The sequence below is a fragment of the Dendropsophus ebraccatus genome, chromosome 2 (assembly GCF_027789765.1).
Source record: "Dendropsophus ebraccatus isolate aDenEbr1 chromosome 2, aDenEbr1.pat, whole genome shotgun sequence".
NCBI classification, from domain to species: domain Eukaryota; kingdom Metazoa; phylum Chordata; class Amphibia; order Anura; family Hylidae; genus Dendropsophus; species Dendropsophus ebraccatus.
The window spans coordinates 153,032,395-153,044,122 of record NC_091455.1 but is presented as its reverse complement, the minus strand read 5'-3'; positions in this window follow the sequence as shown (position 1 = coordinate 153,044,122).

Genomic DNA, 11,728 nt, shown 5'->3' with positions numbered 1-11,728 from the left:
GGCAGTATACCAAGTAATTGGGTGCTGGGTGTGCATTATACCAAGTAACTGGGTGCTGGTTGTGCATTATAACAAGTAACTGGGTGCTGTGAAGACAGTATCCATTCTAATAAATTACTGTGTGCTGTGAATACAGTGTATTCACAGCACCCAGTGACTTGGTATAATGCACACTGTATTTACAGCATACAGTGATTTATTAGAATGGATGCGGTCTTCACAGCACCCAGTGATACAGTGTGCATTTCAATATAAAAATTGATTTTTGTTCCTTTCAAAATTAAAAAATGTTCACCCATGCAAAATAAAAATTGTAGAGCCTATAAAGAATCTGGGTCCACACATTCTTCTTGTCTTCATCATTAGAGGATGAATACAAAAGTACAGTGCAAAACTACCTAGTTCAACACAATATACGTCTACTGAACTGACCTGCTTTAAGATCCTATGATGGTTTTACCATTCGGGGGAGTTCTTTTGGGAATATTTAAAGCAAGGGTGGTAGGGTCACTTCTATACGCCATCAGTGGAATCCCCCTTCCCTATTCATTTAAGCTGCATGCATAGGTTGCGTCTTGCACATCGAATCAATAACCTGGTGTTGCATATCTATCTATCTATCTATCTTGTTATAAGAATTCTTGTTGTTGTTGTGATTATTAACCCCTTAACAACATCAGGTGACACTTACGCCCCCGTTGCCTGGGCTTTAACGCAACAGGGCGTAAATGTACGCCTGTGGTTTCCCCGATCGCTGTGTGTTCACACACAGCGATCGGGGAAGATGGCCTGCTATAAATCATAGCAGGCCATCTTAGCTTCTCTGCACGGGGGGGGGTGGTTAACACAACCCCCGTGCTGACGATCGTCGATATTGGCTGATCAATTCAGATCAGCCAATAGCGGCTATCGGCACCTTTCCGGGTCATCGGTGACCCGCTTCTTCCGTGCGGTCCCGTTCGGCTTTTTTCGGCTCCAGCGTCTTTTTTTGGGATTTTGCGCTCTGCTGCCCTCTAGCGGCTGATAAGTGTAATACAGTTATCAGCAGCTATAGGGATGTTCAGAATGTAGTAAAAGTTTTTTTTTTTTTCCCAATTTTTTTTTTCTATTTTCCGCACCCTATCGCCGCTGAGTGTTGATTAGCATCGCACGAAAGTGCGCTGCTAATCAGCAACTCCTCCCTTTTGGCGTAGTGTGTTTTTTTTTTTTCTATATCCTACTGCTGAAAGTGTGGCATTTATCGGCAACACCATTTTTGGCATAAGTTTTACATGTAAAAAAAACACGTAAAAAACAGTACATTACACCACACTACACTACATTAAATAAAGTTTGACAATACACCACTACATACCCCATATACCAATCTCCATATAAAAGTGGCCCCCGGCGTGTTTTCGGTATCAGACGCATACGCTATTATTGCCACCAACACCGAAACAGCCAGTGAGGATGAATGGGGGGGATCCTTTTTTCCTCCATTCATCCTCATCCTCATCATCCAGTGACGTGTCTGGGGGTAGCGTAGCATACGCTGCCCCCAGACACGTCTTTTCCGCCAGTACCGTCCCAATAAGAGATGACTGTATGGCATGAAATTCTACAAACTCTGAGAGTACCTCAGGGTACTCTTACAGATTTAGGGTACCTGCACACTGCGGAATGGTGAAGGATAACCCTTTGTGCATTCCGCAGCTGGCACCCACCGGCAGACTGATGCGGGCGCGCATGTCTCCGCACATGTCATAGACCATTCTATAGTCCAAAGAATGAACACATTGGACGGAGAGCGGAATCCGCCCGTGCATAGAATGGAGTCTTTGACACATGTGGAGACACGCGCCCGCATCAGTCCGCCGGTGGGTGCCAGCTGCGGAATGCGTGAAGGGTTATCTGTCGCGATTCCGCAGTGTGCACGTACCCTTAGAGTGTAAGTAAGAAGGGACACCCGAATCCATCCCCCAGATTGCCCCCCCCCCCCCCCCCCATCCTCGGAGTTAGTGGGAAGATTGTTCAGGAACTGATCTTCCCACTGCTGGATAAAGGTTACCACCTGTACGGGGATAACTGTTATACCAGCACCACCTCTTCTGGTCCCTCGCTGCCCGAGCTACTGTAGCTTGCGGTACGATCCGAACATATCAGAAGCTGTAATAAAGCCCTAATATTTAGCAGCCATGGAGCGGACCCAGCGCTTATGGATATGAAGGAGTCCATATCGCACCAGGGCAACATTTTCCAAGTGACGTCTTCCACACTGGACAACAGGAGACCCCAGAAGAAGTGCAGAGTGTGGCGTAATGGGGGAAACAGGAAGGACACCATTTTCCAGTGTGACACCTGTCCTGATCACCCCGGCCTCTGCATACAGGATCGCTTCAAGGCGTACCACACGTCATTGGGGTTCTACATTATGTAAATTCTGCCCCTTATTCCTATTTCAGGGGTCACGTTGATCCAGGGATTATTCTGATCGCCATTATGGAGTCAGGAAGGAATTTTTCGCCTGTGATGAGGCTACTGTCATCTGCCTCACGAGGGTTTTTTGCCTCTGGATCAACACCGGTTGAATTTGATGGACACCTGTCATTTTCAACCTTATAAACTAATAATTGGCCTAATACCCCCAAATAAATTCGAATTGTCCCTTTTCCCCAGCTAAATAGGTATGGCCACCATTCCCATTAGAGGATGCCATGATGCAATTACAAAGCCTCTGTGCGGCCAGGACAGTAGAAACCCCCCACAATTGACCACATTCTGGAAACTACACCCCATAAGGAATCTAACAAGGGGGGCAGCCGGGATATGGCCCCCTGGTGACGGGCACATTTGTGCCGTGAAAATGAAAAAAAATATATTTTTTATTTTCACGGCACATGTTCTACATATGTGCCCATCACCAGTGGGGTCCATATGCTCACTGTACCTCTTGTTGGATTCCTTATGGGGTGTAGTTTCCGGAATGGGGTCACTTATGGGGGGTTTCTACTGTCCTGGCAGCACAGGAGCTTTGTAATTGCGACATGGCCTCCATCCTCCCTTCCAGCCTCTAAATGGCGCTTTGTCCCTTTGGTGGCTTGCCCTGTGCCCATATGGCACATTATGTCCACATGTGGGGTATTTTCGTACTCAGGGGAAATTACCCTACACGTTTTGCATTTATTTTCTTTAACCCCTTGTGGAAATGGAAAAAATCAAGGCTAGACCAACATTTAGTGTAATTTTTTAAAAAATTTTCACTCTAAATCATTGATCTTGTCATGATTTTTTCATTTTCACAAGGGGCTAAAAGATAAAAAAAAAAAAAAAACACAATGTGTAGAGAAATTTCCCCTGAGTACGGAAATACCCCACATATGGACATTAAGCGCCATGCGGGTGCAGGGTAAGCCTCCAAAGGGAAGGAGCGCCATTTGGCTTTTGGAGGCTGGATTTGGATGGAATGGATTTCGAGGGCCATGTTGCATTTAAAAGGCCCCTGTGTTGCCAAGAAAGTTGAAACCCCCCACAAGTGACCCCATTATGGAAACTAAACCCCTTTAGGGAATGTAACAAGGGGTGTAGTGAGCATATGGACCCCACTGGTGACGGACACAAATGTGAAACAATGTGGCGTGAAAATGAAATATCACATTTTTTACACTATAATGTTGGTTTAGCCTTAAATTTTTCATTTTCACAAGAGGTTAAAAGAGAAAAAAAAAACACAATGTGTAGAGCAATTTCCCCCGAGTCTGTAAATACCCCACATGTGGACATAAAGCGCCATGTGGGCGCAGGGCAAGCCTCTCAGTGAAGGAGCGCCATTTGGATTTTGGAGGTTGGATTAGGCTAGAATGGATGATGAACGCCATGTCTCATTTACAGAGCCATTGTGCTGCCAAGACAGTGGAAAACCCTACAAGTGACCCCATTCTGGAAACTAAACCCCTCAAGGAATCTAACAAGGGGTGCAGTGAGGATATGGACCCCTTGATGACTGGCACATTTGTGCCATGAATGTGAAAAAATGAAAATTTTCACTTTCACGTCACATTATTGCACATTTGTGCCCGTCACCAGTGGGTTCCATATGCTCACTGCCCCCCTTGTTAGATTCCTTGAGGGGTGTAGTTTCCAGAATGGGGTCACTTGTGGGGGGTTTCCAGTGTCTTGGCAGCACGAGGGCTCTGTAAATGCAATGTGGCCCTTGAAATCCATTCCAGTGAAATCCAGCTTCCAAAAGCCAATTGGCGCTCCTTCCCTTTGGAGGCTCGTCCTGCGCCCGCTTGGCACTTTATGTCCACATGTGGGGTATTTCCGTACCCGGGAGAAACTGCGCTACGAGTTTTGTGTTTTTTTTTTTTCCTTTTATCCCTTTGTGAAAATGAAAAATTGAAGGCTTGAACAACATTTTAGTGTAAAAAGTAAATTTTTCTTTTTTCACTCCATATTATTCGGAAAATCTGTGAAGCACCTGTGGGGTCCAGATGCTCACCACACCCCTTGTTACATTCCTTGAGGGGTGTAGTTTTCTAAATGGTGTCCCTTTAGGGGTGTTTTTTATGTTTTGGCACCCCAGGGCCTCTGCCAACCTGAAGTGGTACAGTCAGAAATTACCAAATATAACGGAGCCATTGAAATTCACTCGGCGCTCCTTTGTATCTGAGGCTTGTGGTTGTGTCAAATAGCGCAATAGGGCCACATATGGCATATTTCTATAAACTGCAGAAATGGGGCAATCAATATTGGGGTGCATTTCTCTGGTAATAGGTTAATAATTATGAAAAATATTGGATTACAATAAAATCTCTGCACAGAAAGTTAAATTTTTCAAATTTCTTACACACTTAGCTTTTATTTCTGTGACTCCCCTAAAGGGTTAAAACACTTTCTGAATGTGCTTTTGCAGAGTTTAGGGGGTGCAGTTTCTGAAATGGGGTGCTTTGTGGGGCTTTCTAACATACAGGTTTGGAAAATTGCTGCTTATGTTTTACGCTTTCTATTGTCTAAAAAAAAATGAAAGATAGTTTAATAAATGCTGCCAACATAAAGTAGACATGTTGCTAATGCTATTTAATATATAATTTATGTGACATAACCATTTTCTGTATAAGCAAAAAAGTTTCAAAGTTGGAAAAATGCATTTTTTCACAATTTTTCACATTATTTTGGAGTTTCGACTCCAATTTACCAGAAATGTAAAGTACAATATGTCACGAGAAAACAATCTCAGAATCAGCCGAATAGGTAAAAGCATCCCGAAGTTATTAATGAATAAATTGACACAATCTTCTCAAACTTAAGGTTGTTGGAAAATTTGCCACTATTTTATTTAGTACATTTCTGGGCTTTTCTCCATTTACATATTACATGCTTTTGCAGGAGGGGTTAGGCCACTCAGGGTTAAAGAGAGACTGAGTGCTGCCGCTGACACATCCAGGTGTCTGTTCTTGAGCCTTCTAGAACTGAGATATTGCCCCTAATGGGGCTTCCTTATGCGAAAGTGTCATTTTAGACCGCTGATCCACTGGTCTCCAATGACTGCCATGGAGAAAAGGTAAGTATACACCGCTGATTCACCAACATTGACTGCTGCCTTTGGAGCAATTGTGATATTACGCCACTGATCTATTAAGGTCCACTGCTGTCCAGGGTGAAAATTAAATAATTGACATCTTTTTAAATTGTCATTTTCCAATTTTTGACACTGTTACAACATCTGTTTAAAAAAAATATTTACTTTGTGGTAATTGTAGCTGCTATGACCCAAAATTCACAAACTTTACAAAACAAATTTTTGACTGCTTCGCTCATTTCTAGTTCTGATTGTTCAGACTACAACCAATTTTTAAAAGAGCAAGCCTGAAGTACATACTTTTTAGAGTTCCCTCCCAATACAAGTCTTTGGGACCATCCATGTTAATAGCTTAACTTTCTAGTAAAATAGTAATATAGTTAATAAGGTTGAAAGAAGACAAGAGTCCATCAGGTTCAACCTTGTAAAACATGTCTAAAGCAAAGTATTTGATTTTATAATTTAATGTAAAATATCACTGTTTTAGGCTGTTTGAGGAGAAGCAACTAAGGAGGATTTTTGTAATTCTCAAGCTTTTCCTAAACTTCCATTACAGCCTTAATCTGCGCCCCCCCCCCCCCCCCCCAACCACTTTTACCGTCTGATAGCAGCTTTTAATCCAAGATCTGTCCTGTAGTACATTCAGACGATGCAGTTATAGTCCTTAAAACCCTGTGCCAAATTGGTGTGGCCTTTGCCCTAGTGTCTTTGCCCTAGGCTTGAAACACCTCTGTCCCTGGGGCATTCTTATTCATCACTTGTCTGAACAGTGCACATGTGCTTTAACCATCCAGCACATGTGCAATGTTCAGACAAGTGATAAGGAGAAATCCTGTCTGGGGCATTCTGAGAAGGGTGGGGAGGAAGAAAGGAGAGCATCACAGGCTTAGGGCACAGACACTCAAAGTGAAGTTTGTGGAACAGACCTCAGGACCAATCTTAGATTAAAAGCAGCTATCTGAAGATAAAAGTGGTTTGGAGGTGAGCAGATTGTGGGTACAGAGTCACATTAATACTTTGAGGTGTAGATATTTGATAATCACATTCTACATGGATTTTATATGAGCTCTGCAAAATTGAGCCTTATAATGGACCAATTTAGTAAATTTCCACAATAAGTTTTTAATCGTATGGAGATCCAGACTGTTGGTCATGTTAATCTTAGTACACCTTTACTGGAAAAAAGCTTTAAAGGGAACCTGTCACCTTGGACTGCCTCCCTGAACCCACCCCATGCCTAGACAGGGCCCTGCATACATTCTGGCCGTTGGCTCATCTGCATGCTCAATATGCAAATGAGCAGAGAGGAGTCTGACGACCATAGGAAGTCTCTGCTCCAGTAATTTCCTTTACTCTATGAATAATGCATTTTGCCACAGGTTTGCCAAACTGATTTTTCTACACAATTTAGAAAGGTTGAATCAGAAAATTGAATTTGAAATGTGTGTCCAGTCGTGCATCTCCCCTTGGTCCTCTACATATAAAGTACATTTTATAAATGAGCATGGGGGATGTGATTGCTTTCATAAGGCAGACGTCTACGTTCATTAATGACACATTCCAGCATCATCTCTTAGGCTCCTACAGCCCAATTTTGTCTTACTCTTTCCTGTTTGTGGCTTTGGGGGAGATTTATCAAACTGGTGTAAAGTAGAATTGTCTTAGCTGCCCCTACCAACCAATCTGATTTTATTTTTCATTTTCAAAGAATCTCTGAGGAATGAAAAGTGGAATCTAATTGGTTGCTAGGGGCAATTAAAACAAAATTTAATAAATCTTTCCCTATGCGTCCTTTTTCATTAGGCAATTTTCATCCTTTTTTTTTATTTATTTATTTTTTCCTTTGTCTTCAAACTCTCCAAATTTATTACCAAATGAGGTTCCTTTATAAAGTTAAAAGTTGAAGTTTTGAAATCTGCATAGTGGCTTAGAACTGTTTTGCAGCACTGTGGTCTTAAATGGATTAGAAAGAACAAAGCTACTACACTGCCCCTCTCCCCAGATTGTGTGTAATATTCCAATTCCACTGTATTTACTTAAATGGAACTGAGTTGTAAAACCACACCCAAACTGAGGACAGGAGATGTGCTATTTCCAGAGGAGAGGATAGCCAGGCAAACCCATGGACTTTTGGTGCAACATGTACAATGTTTATATGTCCACCCTGTGATATCCTCTTACATGCTAAAAACATCTTCATATGTTAATTTGGTATTTGAATTGTGAGCCGCAAAGATGCATAGATGTGAATAATGGCAATCTCTCTTTACAGAACTGACAAACATCCTGATGCTACAGAATATAAAAAAAAAGTTTCATGCAACAAATCTTTACTCAATTATTGTATGAATTATCTGATTGTTTAACCCTTTAATGAACAAGCGGATTTTGGCCTCTTGGCCATTTTAAGAGTGTCCCCAGATACAGGTTATTAGCGTCTTTGTGGCCTCCAGAAAAATGCTGATGCTAGATGCGGCATTTTTTTCATGCACCTTTTTCAAAAAAAAATTTAACATTTTTTTTTTATCACTGAAAACAGCATCCGCCTTCCAAACTTAGGGCACACTGAGCAAAAGGCAAGGAATTGAAGAGTAATCAGCTCTTAAATTCTGCTTGAAATTCCTTCCGTAAAATATGAACAGAGCAATGTCCCATTGTGTGGGATTTCAGCTCTGTTGTTCACACTGCAGAATTTCCAAGCAGAATTTTCTGCCGCAGATTTGCTTTCCGCCCAAAGAACATGCCCTGACACTGAAGATGTTTGATGTGTGGGACCGCGCAGTGAGAGCGGCCCCACACACATCAGTTTCCAGGAGCTGAGGATAATGAGAGGCAGCTGCGATGTAAGGGCTTCTTTTTTTTCAGGAACAGGTGTACTTTGTGAAGGCCCCTTTTTATCTACCATACCATGTAGGATGGAACACCAAAAATATCATTTATGGGGTTAAATTGGGAAAAAAATACATTTCTGCAAATTGTGAGGGGTTCCATGTTTTCGTAATGCACTTAAAAGTAAAATTGACATGCTATCTTTATTCAATAGGTCCGTCTGAATACAGCAATATGCATTTTGTATAGCTTTTGTAATGTTTTACTAATTTTACTAAAGTTTTAAAACTTTTTTTGCAAATGTTAACGCAGTTCACTGTGCAGGAACAATATTGATTTATTTTATTAGATTGGACTAGAGATGAGCGAACATCGAACATGCTAGAGTTCGTCCGAACCCAAGCGTTTGGCATTTGATTAGCGGTGGCTGCTGAAGTTAGATAAAGCCCTACGGCTATCTAAAAAACATGTATATAGTCATAGGCTGTATCCATGTTTTCCAGACAACCTTAGAGCTTTATCTAACTTCAGCAGTCACCACTAATCAAATGCTGAATGCTTGGGTTTGGACGAAGTCGAGCATGCTCGATATTCGCTCATCTCTAGATTGCACAATTATGCATGGTACGGTTACGCATGGGGGGTGATTTAAACTTTTATCCGGGGAGGGGCTATAGCATGTTTTTAAAACTTGAAAAGTGTACAATTTTTTTTTTCTATGGCCCCTTAGGGCGCTGGGGTCCTGGGTTCAAATCCCACCAAGGGCAACATCTGCAAAGCGTTTGTATGTTCTCCCTGTGTTTGCATGGGTTTCCTCCGGGTACTCAGGTTTCCTCCCACACCAAAACATACAGATGGGTGAATTTAGATTGTGAGCTCTAATGGGGACAGGGAGCAATTGGCCAAACTATGTAATGTGCTGTGGAACCTGTGTGCACTATACAAATAAAAGCATTATTATTTACATTACATGACATTACATACACTGATCATTGCTATGAAATTGATCATTGCATAAAGCCTGCCTGTGCAGACTCTATACAGGGATCACCGATCTAACTGAAGGTAAGAGACCTCCAGCAGTCAGAAGGATCGGAACCCCACACTGCCGGTGTCCCGATCAGTGTAAGTGCCGCGGTACTGCAGGGGTTAATGGAGGGCGCATCCCGTCCGGCATGGGTCCTTAAGGGGTAAAAAATTATATATATTTAATAAAAATTAGAAATAATAATAAAAAAAAACAATTGAAATTAAATTAGCACTTATATTGGTGCTACTTAAACTAAATGGGGATACAAAGGGTGCCACACAAGGGGAGGTGAAAGGGTACATGCAGGGGGATTGGAACGTGTTAAATGGTTTTTTAAAAAGTTTTACATATTTTATGTTGCTGTTTCAAGGTCCACTGCTGTCCATACCTTAAATTAAATTACTTTTATTTTAATTGTGATTTTGCCATGTGCCAGGGTTGCTATGCAGTGTTGTGGCAGCTAGGTGGGTGTTGGATCACTTGGGCACTTGTCACGGTAACCAGGAGTGGTGTTCAAACCCACCCCCAGACAAATGAACACTGCGCTTTACAAATGGGCATAGTGTGGCACCTCGACCGGTCACTTGCTTGATGGTTATGTGTGACGCCACTTTTATGGTGGGTGGAATATAGCTCAGCCGGTTAGGATGTTGTCGTGATGCTAGTAATAACTCAGCACACAGGTGTGATGGTATACCTGCTTTTAGTGTGTGGCTGGCTATATGGCTCCCCAATGGTCAGTGACCTGCTGGGCTGTGAGGGATCCCTTGGGTTCTTTTCACGGTGGTCCAGAGTGGAGAGAGGACCCACCCGGACTGTCTGTACCGACACCTACAGAAAAGGAAAATGACCCAAGCTGGTTGTCTCTGAAAGGGAACCTGGCAGAGCTAGGCTCTTAGCTAAGTTCAGCAGGAATGCCTGATCTGTGTGTGTCCTGCTCCAATAAGAATCAGAGTGGAGTTAAGAGTCAGAGAATCCTCCAAAGTAGAGGAAAAGAGAGTGCATAGAAGAGAATAGAGATGGGTAGGAAGAAAGAGTCTCTCTCATTGGTGCACAGAATCCCAAAATACAATACAATAACCCTTAGTTGACTACAGCTGTGCAATTTATACAGAAATATACATAATACTAACTAGTGGCAAAACATGACTTTATAACCACTTTACTTTCGAAGTACAAGGCTTTTGCGAGACTTCCCAGAGGAGCCATGCAGACAGTAGGTTACATCAGCTTGCTGCATTTGTCCAACTGGGGTCAGTACCTATCTGAGGAAAACCTTGTCCACGCCTGGGAACTCTTCACTAGTAAAAGGCAGTAACCACAGAGGATGGCTACCTCTCACAAGGGTTTAGCACTGCATGTTAATGCAGGTTACTGACATGTAAGAGTCTTTCTAACTTTCTGTGCTCCCTGACAAGGGTTCTGGCCAGGACCAGCTTCAGTGCAGCAGGAACTCTCTGTGCCTGACAAAAGACCTCCCACCAGAAACTAACCTCCCTTTTATAGGGGTAAACTAAGCTCGCTTGTGATTGGAGGACTGTGGAAAGAGGAGAGAGAAGTGTAATAGGTGGAAACTTTTAACAATTGTTAACAAATTTGTCATTCTGTAATAGCCCCAGTATTGTAGCTACTATAGTTTGGCTGTTTTATTGAAATGTTAGAATTCGATTCACGAATCTTAACCCCTTCCCCTCAGTAATATGTATATATGTTCCTACTGCACATACCCTGTGCAGTGGGAATGTATATAGACATTCCTAACTGAGGGGCTTTTTAATGTGTGTGGGACTGCTGCAGTGAGAGCGGTCCCGCACACATCAGTGTGTCTTGGGCTGGAGGTAATGAAAGGCAGCTGCATCTCATTAACCCCTTTAAATGTCACAATCTATAGTAATCGCAACGTTTAAGGTACGTCCTCTCGGTTTGGTTATCTGTGCATAGAGTCTACTCTTAGGCAGGCTCTATGCATAGATTGCCGATAACACTGATCACACTGAGCAGTGGGGGTGTTTTCCCACTGGTCCCCACAGAGGATGTAGAAGCAAATGATAGTAGCTGCAGCTATTGGTTGTTACAGGCAAAATGTGGTGTGAAGGTTCTTCTTCTTTCATAAAGACATGACAGGAGACAGGACAGAAGAAATATCCTGCCCTTGGCACAAATTGGTGTTGGAACTACTACGTAAGGACACTTCTGATGAGTGCTGGCTCTGGGATTTACTACTGACTGCTCTGGAGCTCGAACTTTCCACAATACCAGCCTGGCTAGTATTTGCCTGACCACTGGGAGCTGAAACCTTCAACCAAGCC